This window comes from Nannospalax galili, unplaced genomic scaffold (genome assembly GCF_000622305.1).
Source record: "Nannospalax galili isolate Female #2095 unplaced genomic scaffold, S.galili_v1.0 scaffold140, whole genome shotgun sequence".
In the NCBI taxonomy this organism is placed as follows: Eukaryota; Metazoa; Chordata; class Mammalia; order Rodentia; family Spalacidae; genus Nannospalax; species Nannospalax galili.
The window spans coordinates 11,214,450-11,228,631 of record NW_008352267.1 but is presented as its reverse complement, the minus strand read 5'-3'; positions in this window follow the sequence as shown (position 1 = coordinate 11,228,631).

Here is a 14,182-nt window from a genome sequence, read left to right as displayed (position 1 = left end):
AAACTCGTTACTTACATGCTTTAAAAAATACAGTAATTTGTCACTGCCTAAATAAAAGCTCTAACTTGTGGAATGTGAAGCCTTGGCTCCTCATTCAGCTCCCATCTTAACCCCTTCATTACTGGAAACAGAGTCCAATAGTGGTTTCATTAGACCAGTAGTCAAACTACTATTCAGTTTTCTCCACACTATGGATGGACCACACAAAGCTATCTTCTTTGTTTTGTCTGTGACACACAATAGACCCCACATAAAAGGCCCACCATCTTGCCCCAACATCAGATTTTGAAGATGTCATGGCCATGTTTATGTCAGTTTCAAGTGTTATGTATAAGCTATGTGTATCTCCATAAAACATAATTTTTCTCCCACCAGGGCTTGTATTCTTTGAGCTTTTTAAGATTAGAACTTAAACTTTATGCTATCACACACAGGATCTTGTTACAAATAAACTTTAAACTGTTCTTTCCCAATACGTTTCTGCAGTTCATATATGGCCTAAAATGTGCTCACTCCATGCAGTGTTTATTCAAATTATTCATCTATCTTCATTTTCCTTCGTTGCTGTTCCTTCAGCTCTTTGGATTTCCACTGGTCCTTCAGGCTGATGTTTCCAGGGTTAGCCTTCTTTTTATGTCTCCTACTGTGAAAATTGATTGCTTTGCACTTATCACCCTGTGAAGGCTTTCTTTCCAGTATATCCTCTGTTTTACAAAACTACACCCATTACCAACCTATTGTCTTCTTAGGACAGTTCCATAAATTACTTTCATCTCTGTTTTCTAGTTCAGAGCCTAGAATACAGAGTAGACATTCATGAATAGCAGAGACATGTGAAGCAAAGTGATGATGAAAAAAAAAGAGGAACTTTGTCTAATCCATCATGAAAATGCTGCATTGGCATATTCAGCGTCAGTGTTCCTCTCTGCATTTCTGTGATTTATAAGAAATGATGGCTGGTAGCTCTGTAATAACTTTAGGTAATTGTATAAATCCTAGTCCTAAGATCACTGGGCAGGAAATTTAAGCATATCCAAAGAGTTTAAGTGATCAATTGCTCACACATTCCTTATTCTGCTCGGAAATTTTGCTTTCTTAGCCCTTATATATCTTGTTTGGGTTTTCTTATTTGAATTGACAGTTTGGGTGATATCTGAAGGAAAAGGAAGATTAGAAGTTACTGCCTGTTTAGTGCCATCTGCTGTTATATTTCTCTTTCCTAGTTACTGGAGAAGCAGGTTTTGCATTTTATTTTGGCAATATGTGTCTTTTTCAGCATCCCAACTTTTTGTGATATGCTATCTACCTTTGATTTGACACCACAAATATTTTGCTATATTTACTACTTTGAATAAAATTTTAAGATTATTCTAAAAGTACTTATTAATTTTGATAGGAATGTAGACCTAAAATGGATAGTGTTTAAGAATTAGTTTAGAGTCTGTGTTACTTCACTTAGTATAACAGTTTCTAGATCAGACTCAGAAAAACAAAAGATATATGTTCTCCCTCATTTGTGGATCCTAGCATCAAATCCTCATAAGTGGGTGCATATCCTGATGCAAATGAGGGACCAATAATATGGAAGGGAAATAGGGAGGTAAAGGGAAAGAAGGAACCCAAGAGAGAAGATAGTAGGAGAAATGTGTTACTAGGGAAAAATATGTAAAAAGGGAGTAGTTAAAGAGGAGGTGGGAAGGGGGCAATACAAAGAACTATGGGGATAAAGGGGAAAAAATTCTCCAGTTACACAATTTAAAAAGCCTTAAGCACAGAAGGAATCCTATGGGGATGGAAGAAAGCCTCTCCAGAAGTAATACAGTTGGTAAATGAAAATCCCAGTGCCAGAGATAGGTTGCCCCCCTATGATCTGTTGGCCTGAGGGGCCCTGGAGGTCCCCAAAACAATAAAGGCCATTGTCAACAGTGTTGGTTATACACCTGAAGTAGACAGAAGGATCCTATTGCTGAAGATACTGCTTGATATGAGTGCAGGAGAGAGAGAAATCAATCCTTGACTAAGCTGGAAACTCCCTGACATTGGATGGGTGACTTTCATGGTGCCAAAAGGGGACAAGCAGATGACTGTGGGAGAATCATCCCCTATAATTCTCAACAATGGACTCCATATGTTGCACTATCAACATATCAAACAAGATGTTACAGCTGGTACAATAATTGAGAGTCTAGTGTATGTACAACCAGAAAGTTTTCAATTCAATATAATGCCCACTCCTAGGGGTGAAACACATGTCTGGCACTATAGACAAGATCAACCACCTGTGGCAGGAGAGAATATAGGCCCCAGTCAGAAGCCACTGAAGTTGTTTTGTTAGATGGATGTAATGTACCTGCTAAAGTACTGTCCAAGCATTTGTGTTTACACCCAGAGCTTAAGTTATTATGGTAGCTGCTATTTAGATGTTCTTGCTTCTTGCTGTTTGAATTTTTGTAGTAGATGGAATCCCACTGAAATGGGCCAAAAGCCCATGAAAAACTGATGATTTTTCTATGGAGACCTGACAGTTCGGTTCCTTGCCACAACAGGAAGAAGATCATCCCCCACCTACCACCATCTTCTCTTTTTCAGAAGTTGGTGGAAAGAATGTAAGATCCAGAGGAAGGGGTGGACTGTTAAATGGAAATGTACTCCAACCACTATGCCAAAAAGCTATAATCACACCTCCTTCCCACACTCATCAAGGACTCGATGGGGGAGTCAGTTACCCCTGCCACCCAATCAATGGACATTAGCTGCTTGTAGGGGAGGGTCTAAGGATATATAAGCTGAGAATGCTAGGAGGCATCTCTCTCAGCATTTTGTGCAGCTGTTGGGAACTCACAAGATCTATATTTGAGTGTGGACTTTCCAGTGTAGCAGCCCACTCCTCTGTAAATAACATCTCACCCTATGCTCTATTAAAAAAATGATAGGTGTTTAGATAGATGATAGATAGGTACATCGATAGATGATAGATAGATAGATAGATAGATAGATAGATAGATAGATAGATAGATGATAGATGGATGGGTCTGACTAGACCACAAGTGGATGGACTTTCACTGGGCAACATCTGGGACCACTCTCTTGATACAGTGGGCCTTAACAACAGGGCAGAGTATATGGGTTCCAGTCGGGGAGGGGGCTAAGGGAGGTATCTGGTGGGGACAGGGCTATAAGAATTCAGATTTTTTGAGATATTCTTTATGAAATACAAAGAAAATAATAAAGACAAATTAAAAAAAAAAAGAACATAAGTCAGGCAACTGAGATTTTTTTCAAAAAACTTGTTTTCTTGCATTTTGGCTTCTGGGGATTTAAAATACAAAATGTGGTAAAGTATGTATTAATGGAAACATATTTTGCACTAAATTCTTTTGATTTTTAAATGTATTGTCTTAGTTAGTTTACTAACATAACTAGAATTTTGCAACCTCAAATGAGCATAGTATTCCTAGGCCAAAGATAATGAGTTAAATTATACTATTTTACTATTATTCATTCTACCTAAATTTTCAGGTGACTCAGTTTATTATGAGAAAAGTAGAAAACACACATGCTCAAATATTTATTACAAATTATATTTTTGTATAACTCTCCTTTTCTAATACACATGCCAGTGTCCTGTATTTTTTCTCAGTAGTTCCCTTGTCTAAATTTGTGCATCTGAGATATGTCTCTACTGGCTACATTCTTCTTTGCTTCAATGAACTAGATCCTCGACTACAAGGCATACTCTACATAGAAGAAATTGACCTTGGAATGTAAGGCATTATGAACCAGCACAAATAACATAGAGAGTTTTGAATTTTAACTCAGTAACTGAAAACTTCTTCAGATTAGAAATTCAGTATTATTATATATTTGTTCAGAGAAAAAGATTTAGGCAAACTGGTTTATTGTAAATGTGTAGGAAAGATTAGAAGACAAAGTATAAGAACTGTAAAGCATCCAATTGGGAGGGTAATTGTGTGAGGGGAACTAGCATAGAAACAGTTCTGTTTTCTTTTGCTCTGATAAAACATTGACCAAATGCAACTTTGGGGTAGGGGAGAGTTTATTTGGTTTAAAGATTACAGTTCATGCTTGAAGAAAGACAAGGCAGGTACCTAGAGGCAGAACCAAAGCTGAGACCATGAAGGAACTCTGTTACTGACTTGCTCCCTCTGGCTTAATCAGCTAGCTTCCTCTATAGCCCAAGCCCACTGTAAAAAAGTTGGGACTGTCCACAGTGGACTGGGCTCTCCCACATCAGTTTGCAATCAAGAAATTGCCTCACAGACATGCCCACAGCCAATGTAATAGAGAACATTTCTTAATTGAGATTCCCTCTTCCCAGATATGTCTAAGTTTGTTAAGTTGACAAAACCTAACCAGCATACATTATACCAAAATTATGTGAATTTAATACAAGAATAGCAGTAAAAGAAAACAAAAAAGCAAAAGATATTTAAAGGAGTTTGGAAATTTATAAACTGTGAGAAGAAACTGGTAGGAAGGTTTCAAAGATGTCTTTTCAAAATTCTGAAGATTGTACTGGGATATAGCTCTGTTGGAAAAATATTTGTCTAACAAACAAATGGTTTGATCCCCAGCATAACACAAACCAGATGTGGTGGCATATTTTGTAATCCCAGTATTCTGGGCAATAGGAATAAAAGCAGGAGGATCAGGAGTTCAAGGTCATCCTCAGCTATATATTGTCCTAATCTACGTGAGACCCTATGTCACAAAACAAAAAAGTAAACAAGAACAAATGTTCTGAGAGGATATTTTTCAAGGTCATTATGCCTATGTTGCACTAAAGGCTATTTTTCTAACCCATATTCCATTATTTCCTTTATTGAAAGAAAACAGCAAAATTCTTGATTAGGCACAATACTAGCAAGAAAGATGACAGAAAAATGCTTTTGAGTAAAGTGCAGAGTGTGACATAAGACATGGCACAAAATCATTAAATCTTAAGTACAATTAGAGAATGATCATCTAAACTTACAAGTGTTGTCTTTAGAATAAGCACTAATTAGAGAGGCCACAGAGAGGGCTCAGCAGTTAAGAGCAGTTGCTTCTCAGACAGAAGACCCAGGTTCATTTCCCATCATCCACAAACCCTCTGTACCTCCAATTCCCAAAGTCCTTTATTGGCCTTCACACCATATACACACATTCCACTTATATACATGCAAGCCAAGCATTCATACACACACAAAAAATAATAAAATAATTTAATAAGTAATCATTATATGTTTGCGAGTTATACATTTTAATATTGATTATCTCAGATTAGATCATTTAGAAGCTTTGTGGCTCAATTTTACATATGTATGCATGTGTGTATAATGGCATTTTGAAAGTTTCTATGGAAGTACTGTATACACACAGCAAAATGAAAGCATAAGTAAAAAATACATTTCTTTCATATCTCAAGACAAATGAAACTTCTTTCCATATGCTGAGTATCAATCTTTATATATTATAGACAAGCATATCATACACCATTCATCAAAGGTGCTTCTTTTTGTAACAGATGGAGGCTACTGAAGAATTGCATATCTGGTCTGTCTGTTCTCAGACATAGAGAACATACGTCTGAGAGATGCCCAATACTGGGTGACGCATCTACAGTTGAACCTTTACAACTAAAGCACATGGAGCACGGCAGAATAAGGAGGGGTAGAAAGAAAAGTAATGCATCCCTCAACTCTCACCAGTGACGCTTCCTTATACAATTGGATAGGCTTGTCCTTCAAATGCCTAGCAACAGATGGATATCTTCTTCTCTAGCTTCTCCCCTACATACTTCAAACTGGTTGGACCCTAAGGCTCTCTGTAGGAAGGGAGGGGCAGAGGGAGACAGTCACCCCTCCCACCCAATCGGTCAGCCTTAACTACGTGGTGGGGATGGACTAAAGATAGACACAAGTGAGGCAAGAGAGGAAGAGGGTGTTTTGCCATCTTGGGCCAGTGGCCACTGATCTGTAGGGTGCAGCAGAAATGTGACAGAAAAGAAAAAACAGCCAAAGGGTGGCCATACCTTTGCAAACAACCCCTCACAGCCATATGCTCTGTTAGTAAGTGCAATAAATATTTTATTTCTTAAACTGTAGTTTGGAGGAATATTTTCCTGGTTTGTCATAAGGATGATAAGAGGAGGAAGCCATGCACATGCCCCCAGCTGTAAATTCAGCTTACAACAACAGAGTGTGATGCACACAGAAGGCCACAACTGCCCAAGGTTTAAGGAATAAGAGACTGTAGAGTATAGGATAGAACTCCTATATGAAACCTCATCTACCCACGGCTCAGGGACAATTGTGAAGTGGGGATGGAAAGATTGGAAGAGCCAGGGCTCTTACAAGAACACAGGGAGCAGAGGCTTTAGGTCACTGGAAGGTTACACTTGCGAAATTGTGGCAATGGTGGCACTGAAGCACAAAGGACCCATGTCAACTCAATTAAACAAGGGCCCAGAACGGGAGGAGAGAACCAGGTGGTGGGCCAGCACTAGACTGATTGGAGGCTGATTGCTGCTGGGTAAGGGAGAGTATAACTTCCATATGATCACTAGATGAGCTGACTAGACTCCAGTGGGTGCGTTTACACTGAAGGACATTTGGGTACAAATGCCTGAATGAATAAGACTTAACATGGCAGAATACATGAGGTCCAGTGGGGGGAAAGGGGAGGCCTTTTGGGGGAGGGGATCTAAATTTGATTAAGAACTGTTGTATGAAATCACGAAAGCTCAATAAAGAATATATATAGAAATACATTTAGGATTGGTGAGATAGGTCAGTGGGTAAAAGTAGCAGCTTCTTAAGCCTTACGACCTGAGTTTGATCTGCAGAGTCCATGTAAAGGACTTCACAAACTTGTCCTCTATGCCATGGCATACATGCACCTGCACATGTCAAAAAAAACCTTCAATAATACTAAGTAAAATAAATTTTAATTAGGGCACTTAATATATCTAACTTTCCAAACATCCTAACTGACTTAACAACAGAGACTCCACTGTTGATCATCCTCATGAGGACCTGGATGGGTGGGAATTCTTGTTGGTTACTGTTGCCCGGCATTTTAAGAGACACCACTACATTGTGCCAAAAAAATATCACTAGCCTGGGAAAAGGTCAAAATTCAGAAGTTTATAGTATGACTTCTATTGAATGTGTGTTGCTATTTCATCATCAGAAAGCGAGAATGTCAGAAACCAAGCTATCTTAAGTTAAGGGTCATCTGCATAGCCAGTTCCCATAATTACCTGAGGCCAGGTCCTTATGACAGATCTGTATTTAACATCATGTTTACTTATATATCTTGTATTACTAAATGAAATATTCTGGGGGCAATTAATTATTTCAAATGCGCTCAATTTTTATGGTAATTACTACTGGCAAAAACTAATTAGATTACAATACTATAGATTAATTATTTTCAAGTTTTAAACACTTGTAAGCCTAACACAGGAAGTAAGCAAAGAACAATTAGTTATAAATTTTGAGAAATGAAAACTTGTGAACATTTAAATATGAGATGCTGACACAAATCACAAAATATTAGGATTATATTTGACAACTGCTAATGCTTTTAATATACAAAAGACATTTTAAGAAACCATAAACATGAATATCATTTGATTAATTTATTAAGACATGAAACAACCTGCTTCTATAAATGTAAGTTTCCTACATTAAGCTCCTAATATTGAAAAGTACCTTTTTCCAAGTAATTTGAAAAAAATTAAGAATATATTAGAATTTGAGTATATAGCTTTAACTGGAGGACTGACAGACTGGCTGACAACACCATATGAAAGAAAGAGCATGAGCAATAAATGACCAATCAACAGTTAATTATTTTATTTTATTCTATTTCTCTCTCTCTATTTCTGTGTTTCTGTGTGTCTATGTGCCTGTCATGTCTGTGTGTGGGCTAGTGCTCATAGAGGACAGAAAAGGGCATTTGATACCTTGGAGCTGGAGTTACAGGTGTTTGCAAGCCTCTAGAAATTGGTGCTGGGAATAGTTTTCACAACATTGGCTCACAAATGAGGAAAGGAAGTGATTCCTGGGAGGAAGGATGGCCCTCAGTCTCCACTCCTGAATGTAGTGTACCCAGTTTTCAGTCCATGTCTTGGGGATGGTAACTCGGGTAAAGTGTAGCACAGAACTGTCTAATAAAGGCAGCTGAAATTCACTCCAGAGGATACTGAGCAAGATATGCATAGAAAAAAATTCAGAGCCATGTTAACCTTCTTTTCAATTATTGAGTAAATAGTGTTTGTACATGAAGAAACTGAAACCAGGGAAAGAGCCTTCTGGAAGAACTGGTGTTTACAGTGCCTATTCCTCTCTTGAGATCAGGAGATACTGCTTCATGGGGACTGAGAAACACAGGATGCATGGAGTGTGAAACCCTCCTCTGTGGCCTCCTGCCCTGGACTCCTGAGACCCCTGCCCCTCTTTAAGAATAATGGCTCTTTCTCGCTGCTATAAACCGCTTGATTGCTAGGCTGAGAGGACAAACTGCAGTGACCCCATTTTGACTAGTTGCTTCAGGCAAGTCTGGACCTGTCCAGGCATGTCTTAATCTCCACCTACTACCCCCACCCCAGGAGGCTATAGATCAAGCATGCCCAGGCATATAGCAGCCTTATAAGGTAAGAACAGAGACTTCTGGCCTCACAGATAACAGTCAGCACATTCCATAGCTCTGAGGGTAGCACCTGCCAATGAGAAACTCCCAGAACTGCATCCCTTGAAACCAATCAATTCAAAAGTGTGTTGGCACGCAGCACGGGCTCCTCAGACCAATCAAGATGTAACTCTGTTATTCCCCTCCTCCCTTGGTCTAAAACCTATAAAAGGCTTCCTCCCCCTGCAATTGGGGCTCTCAGCACAGATCCATTGCGTTGGTGAGGTCTGAGAGCCCGAACTTAAGCCTGAATAAAGACTCTTTGTTCTTGCATGCCCTCTCGATTCTGTGGTTATACTTGGGGGTCCGTTCTCTGGGCACAACAGGAGCACTGGTGAGTATCAGTAATTTAATGTACCAAGAGAGAAGAGCGTGCCCTAGGATGAGTATTGTCACTAAACAAACCTTACAGGTAATCTCCAGCAAGGTCATATTCACTCACATAACTTCATTTTAGCTCTGCTCAATGCCAAGGATTGTTCATTAGAATTTAAATACACCAAGGCTCTTTAACATAAAATTCACAAAATCAGGCAATCTGTAAGGCATTATCAAGCGTGAGAAAAATAGAGAAACAGAACCCATATCGAAGGAGGAAATTACTCATTGTAAAGACAGGAATGATGTCACAATAGAGAAAAAATTAACATTAGTCATCATGTTCTATATGTTTAAAAATCAAGTAATGACAAAGAAAGAATAAAGGATAAATTATTGTTTTAGTGAAGAAAATTACAATATATGAGCCAATATTTTATTTCTTTAAATATTTTTATTTATTATTTTTATTTTATGTGTATGAGTGTATTGTCTGCACGTATGTGAGTGCAAGCATGTTGTGCAATGCCACAGAGATCAGAAGAGGGCTTCAGATTCCCCTGGAACTGGAGTTAAGTAGCTGCCATGTGGGTTCTGTGAATCAAACCTGGGTCCTCTGCAAGAGTAATCAGTGCTCTTAACCGCTGAGCCATCCCTCCAGCCCCTCTATTTCTTTATTTCAACACAACCTATTGTCCAAGTAGGAAATTCAGTAATCTGTACAGTAAATCTATTGGAAGTAACCAGCAAGCATTCAGAATAAAAGATATTAATACATAAATTCAGTTGTATGTTTAATGGACAGAATTAGACAATTGGAATTAAATTTAACCAATATTATAAAATTGAAATACTTCATAAAAAATACTGCAAGCAAGATGAAAGTCCTGGAAATTTAAAAATGTAAACACAACTTCAAGGATATAAAGGAAATATAAATGAATGGAAAACTAAACCTTGATAATGAGTAATGAGAAAACTCATTTTTTAAGATTATCTTTATCTAATGTAGCTATAGATGCAGTCCCAATCACAAACTCAACAGAAACTTACCTATCATTATAAATTAACAAATTTAATGCAAAAATGATATGGAAGTTCAAAGGAGTTAAAGTACATTTAAAAATTGAAAAAAAAAAACAATAAATTTTTAGAAGGAGCACTTAACTTCATGAACCCTTATAAAGATACAGCAATCAGGAAAATGTGGTGTTGGCATTGAAAAATACTGTCTAGCAAGAAGTGGACTGTGATTTAAAAATGCTAATTGTAACTGTAGGGTTCTAAAAGGAAGTATTTTCTATGAAGTACTTAAACTGTATGAATGATGATTGGCTCCATCTGCACAATAGTGAGCAAAGCAGGGATGATCTCACCTCATGAATTTGGAAAAGGAACAAAGTCAGGGCTCCACAGCTTGGGGAAGTGTCGCTTATTAAAGTGAAAAAAAAAAAAAAAAAAACTCTCTTATAACCACAGGATAGGTTCTAAAAATAAATTGGTAAATAGGGAAGAAAATCAAATTTTCATTTTTGTTTGAATCTGAAATATCTTCTACAGACTCATGTTTTAGATAATTGTTTCTCACAGGCTTGTTTGTTTTGGCAGGTAAAGTCACTTTGAAGAGATGGGACTGAGTACATGGAACCTGGTCAATAGAAACAGGCCTTTGGACGTTGCCCTGCCTCTGGTTCTAGGTTTGGCCCTGCTTCCTGGTCCATCATGATGTGAGTAACCTCTGTTGTATATGTCTAAACTTCCTATTGTTTGTACAGATTGGACAATGGAAAAGACACAGTGTGCTCATGATCTGGTGATTTCTGGAATCTCCCTCTCTCTCTCCCATCTCTCTTCTCTTTCATTTTCTCTCATTTCCTTTTTTTAAAAAATATTTTATTGAGTGTTTTTGCATTTCATATAATAGATTTTAATCATTATAATCAAATATAGATCTCACACCACTATCTGTATCCCCATGCCCACTCTCCCCACCCTACCTAGCCAGATTTCTTGCATTTTGTCATATATATTAAATCCTATCTGGTCAAGTATTTTTATCCAGATATCCCTTGGTGCAAGTTCATTTACTGGAGTCTACTCAGCCTATCTAGAGCCACTCCCTTAAAGAATAACTACTCACCCTCACCCAGCACTAATCAGTTGCCAATAATTCCTCGGCTAAGACTGGGGCCTGCCTGCCACCCATTTCCCCAATTCTATGCAGAATTTTTGTCTGATTGAGTCGGCATAGGTCTTCTGCCTGTTGTCACCATTGTTGCAAGTTCATATGAGCAAGTTCCCAGAGGCCTGAAAGCCTCTCTTCCCTTATATTTATGCACCAACCCCAGCTCTTACAATCTTTCTGCCCCTGTTCTGCAGTGGTTCTTGAGCCATGGGGGGTAGTGGTAATGGTGGTGGTGGCGATGGTGGTGGTGGTGGTGAGGTTTGATACGAGTCCTAGGCAGGGACACACACTCTGCAGTGATTCTCTTTCTTATAAAAGAAGATTACTAGGTAGCTTAGGCAGAATTCAGAATCACTATCTTCTTATCTTACTCTCTGGTGCTAAGATTACAGGCATGTGCCAACTCACCTGGAAAACCTACTTCATATAAATGGAAGGTTTTCATGCACATTACTGTTGACATTAGTGAATATGTAGAAGAGCAGATTATTGAGGGAAATTGGTAAATTGGATGAATTGAATTTATTGATTATATTCTGATTGTATTGATGAGTAGCTGGCTTATAGTAGTTCATAGAAGATGATTTTAAAGATAACAGTATTTTGCAATTGACCAAGTATAACATGTTTAAGGTTTTAGTAAAAGACGTATTTTCTGTTATTTTATGTGTGACTGTTTTGCTTGCATGTATGTAAGTGCACTGCATGCATGCAATGTCTGTGGAGGAAAGAAGAGGGCATCGGATCCCCTAAAACTGATATTAGAAATACATGGTTGTGAACCACCACATGTATGCTGGGAACTGAACTCTGGTCCTATACAAGAGCAACAAGTACTCTTAACAGCTGAACCATCTCCCAACCCCCCCCCCCCCGTTTTTGTTTGGTTTATGTTTTAATTTAATTTAAAAATTTTTAAATATAATTCTTTTTCTAAATATATAAGATCCATGTATTAATTTTGGTTTCAAACCAGTGTAACAACTGCTATAGTCTGGGTAAATGAAATAAAAAATTCTTTATTCAATTATTGGGGTCCAAAACTATAAGACAGGTTGGGAAAACAGATGGGGAGAGACAGAGGAGGATGAAAGGGGAGAGAGAGAGAGAGAGAGAGAGAGAGAGAACCTTGGCTTCATAAGATCATCTAAAATTCATCAGCTGGAAAGACCTTATCTCTGAATCACCACATTGGGAATTAAGGCACCAACATATATGTTTTTCAGAGGACCCAAATGCTGAACAGATTTCTCTATTGCTAAAAATAATAGCTAATACTCCAAATTTGCTTCTACTATTTAAGAAATTTCTGATGCTCACATATGCCTTTACTCTGCTCCATTTTATTTTATATTGTGGCTTCAAGAAGTGAAAAGTAAGAAAAGTTTAGTTTTCCCTAAGATGCAATTAAAATACAACAGATAAGAGAAGCTGTTAATGGGTTGTATCAAGGTCAAAGGAAGGGTAATTATGTATTAGATGTGAAGTATGTGGCCTCAAATAGAAATTTACTGCTCATTTTGAGACATTATTAACCACATTATTGACAAAACAGCTTAGAATTGCTTTAGAGGCAAATGCTTTTTTATTTCTCTACATCTAGTGTCATTACCGAAATAAAATGAACATTTCACCTAATTTAAAACTTTCCATCTCACTGTAAATGATTGATTTCACTTTGTATTACAACTGGCATGAACTGGCGGCATTTCTTCTGTTGCAGGGATCCGCCCACTGCCTTTAAGCGCCAGTGCTGTTAAGCCGCTGCTCCTCTTTGTCTGGTATTGTTCGGCCTTTGTTCCTTAACCTATGAGCTCTCATTATCAAAATTTTCATTTGTTTCTGTAGAAAAAATGCTCCCTGTTCTTGGCTTTCATTGTACCTTACCAAATATGCTTAGATTACATAGTGTGATTACAAAGTGTGAACAGCACTTTATTATTTTGGGAGCAAAAGTAAACGTAGAACGAGATGTTTTGTTAATTTGAGGGTCTGCTGTAGTGGCAAGTATTTCAGACACAAATGGTTATTTTGTAATTTCCAGGAAAATGAGAAAATCGACTAACTGGTAGTTAATTTTACATGATATTTGCTGAAGAAAGAATTTCATAATGTGATTGTTCTAATTAAATTTTTTGAGAAATAAATGAATTCCGTGTATTTGTGGAGCACAAGGGTCTATGTCTTTTAGAAAAATTTAATTTGAAAGAGCATTTGATGGAAAATTTACATGAGTCTTTAAGTGTCCTCTCCCATAGGCTGCTCATTGTACAATTTTGCTTGGAGAGGTAGAAATCATCCTTTAAAAATCAGAAATGGTTTACACAATCAGGCAGTCCACGACTTTACATATTAAGGCAGAATGTGGTATATTTCACTAGAAAATTATACTCATTGATGGAAGTACCAAGTAGATATTATTTTAATAAAGCAGAATGTTCATAATGGGCAATCTTTCCTCTGTGAAGATAGAATTGGTCAATGAAACAAACATGTTTTGCAATTAAAACCAAAATGTGTATTTAAAATAATTTCCAAATATAAACAACAGAATGAAAGCAACAAATCAGTCTGCAATGGATTTATTCACTTCCTAGAAATCATCATAATGTCCAGTATTTTCATGTCACAGTGTTTACAAAGAAAACAATTCTATGCAGAACATGATAGAGCAATTTAGAATAAAAAAATTATAAATTGTTTTATCAAGTTTGTAATATTCTGAAGAAAAAAAATGATATATTTATGCAATGTCCATGTCGTCTTATTTTGGAAAAAATTCAAGGAAAGATTGACTAAAATTAGAAATACATAAAGCTGTATTTAATAAACAAACAAGGATTCAGATTCTAACATTTTGATTCACATAACTGTTCTTACAGAGATCACTAGTGTCTATTTTATGAGCAGACTATTTAATTGAAGTATTTATATCAAGACATTTTAATAGCAAAGACCTGTTTATTTTTTAAAAATTTATTT